At 43.2% G+C, this 2,204-nt stretch overlaps 1 pseudogene across 1 annotated transcript; it reads right to left on the reverse strand.

Moving 5' to 3' along the window:
* Window positions 1–785: 785 nt before the first annotated feature.
* Window positions 786–1,441, reverse strand: LOC308358306 (large ribosomal subunit protein uL1-like; annotated as a pseudogene). Its single transcript has one exon. The product of its transcript is annotated as a large ribosomal subunit protein uL1-like (transcript).
* Window positions 1,442–2,204: the final 763 nt, after the last annotated feature.

Here is a 2,204-nt window from a genome sequence, read left to right on the forward strand (position 1 = left end):
CGGTGGTGGAGGCAAGAACCCCAACAGGGAATTGCCTCAGGTCGGGAAAGGGGCAGAACCCACCTGGGGGACAAAGGGCCTATACATTTCCACAGCCTGATTCTACCCATTTGCTAAACTCCCCTAGAAAACACTGTAGATGAATTACAATATTGTATAGGTCTCCTGCTTGTGTTTTCCTAAACATCTCACACAGCAGAATTGCTACCCTGAACATAGGGCATTCAATGTGGGGTCAGACAAGCAAATACTAGATCAATTTCTCAGGATTGCGGAGCACTTCCTTCTGAATAATCTAGGAACTTGATCTCCATTTGGAACATTCCTTGTGATCCCTATAGACCAAGAGCCCAGAGGCACAATTTACAGGAATGAAACAAAACAAAAAGCCCATGGAAAGAATCTGGCTTAAAGGGAAGTGACTTCAGGCCATAGGTTAAGCACACTGCCAAGGGCTGAGTCAATGTCTTCAATGTGAAGTTCCACTCTGCGCTTCTCAGGGTTATCAGAAAAGCTTTAGTCCTGGTTAGTAGACCTACTGTCACATGTTCTAAGTATCACATGTTCTCAGTTCCAAGAGATCTAAATAAGACTACGGTTTTGAAGGTAGATAGAGTCCATTTCTTGGTTTGCAGTGTAGAGAAAATGACTACCCATCACTGAGTGCCAGAAATTGCAGCATCAGCACAGTGCATTGGCATACAATGTCAGCTCACAAACCACCTCCCTTACCCTAGTCACAGGCAAACAGGTAATGGTAGCACTAGGGTTTATTAAGCTGTGCCTTAGTATAGGCACTGAGGGTTGCCCATGTTGCTCTTGATGTATAAAGCCTGGATATTCTGCCAATTCTTCTTGAGCAATGATACCAGGAAATAAACAGCTAAGTGGATGTTGTACATGAGCTCATCATCTGTCATCTTCATGTGGCCAACGACCACTGCCAGACACAGCACCTTCTTATCTGGAATTTCATCATGGACTTCACTTCATCCACCTTGGCCACCATGTTCTCATTGTGGGTCAGTAAGGAGGGGAAATGGCTGGCCTTATTCAGGCCTGAGCCCAGCATTCATGGGATCTGCTTGATCAGAGATTCTGAAGCCAAAAAGGCATCATACTTCTCAGCCAGCTTCTGAACTCATTTTTCATTCTTGTTGAGTTTTTTCAGTGCTTCAGTGTCCAGGTAGGGAATATCCACAGCCTTGGCCTCATCATAGCACTGCTGATCCCCCCCAAAACACATATGGAGAACTTGAGGCAGGGAGTGGACTTCAGCCTGGATGGTGCCCAAAAAACATTTGTCCTGCTGGGGGTCATCATTCTTCAAGCTGATCTGCAGTTCCACTGTCTCCAAAAACTCTGGGCACTTGTCTTGGTTCCCATGTAGGACTTCCCTCACTGCCTTGTGTGGGGTGTCATGGGAGACTTTGCTGTTCATGGTACCCCTTGTCACAATAACTGGGAAAGAGACTTGTGAGCACATTGATTTTTAGAATCGCTGGTACATAAAATCATAGCACTAAATTCAGCTTCATTCAGAATTATATTACTCTCTCTTTAATCTGTGATCTTCTCACATATGATCCCCAAGTTTTGCTGACATAATTTAGCAAAATCCAGTAGTTCTTTGCATGTGTCCCTTCTTTTATGGTTTTACTCAGTAACTGATGCCCCAGGGCATGTTAAGATCCAATTGCGATTTTAGGCCTGGAGCCACTGAGAGGTAGTATATTGAGGCAAGGGGATAATTGGTATTTTTGTGATGATAACTACCTCAGATGATGTCTTTGTTGGTTGTTCTAGTGTGCAGGGCCAGCTGCAACAGATAAAGAGGGGCTGCTTCCCTTGGCAACAGACAGATTTGGAAGATCAGATGTCCTCAGAATCATGCAAATCCTCTCAAATGTCACCACTTATATTGTCAACATCCTATTCTTTCCTAGTCAGTGCTCTAACATGTACACAAGAGATCCAGTGAGGTTGTTTATTCAACCTATGTTGAATTTTGAGCAGCCCACAGAATTAAACTTGGCATCTTATTTTTATAGCCACCTTCTTTTGGGCAGTCATAGAGACTCTGATTCTCTGACTATATCTTGAATAGAGAATTTAAATCTTCACCTTGTCATTTTATTTTTTTAAACTTGCCAGTACAGTTGGAAGTAGCCAATTATTTTGGTTATCTATTACTGTCTAACAAA

This window comes from Martes martes (genome assembly GCF_963455335.1).
Source record: "Martes martes genome assembly, chromosome: 17".
Classification (NCBI taxonomy): domain Eukaryota; kingdom Metazoa; phylum Chordata; class Mammalia; order Carnivora; family Mustelidae; genus Martes; species Martes martes.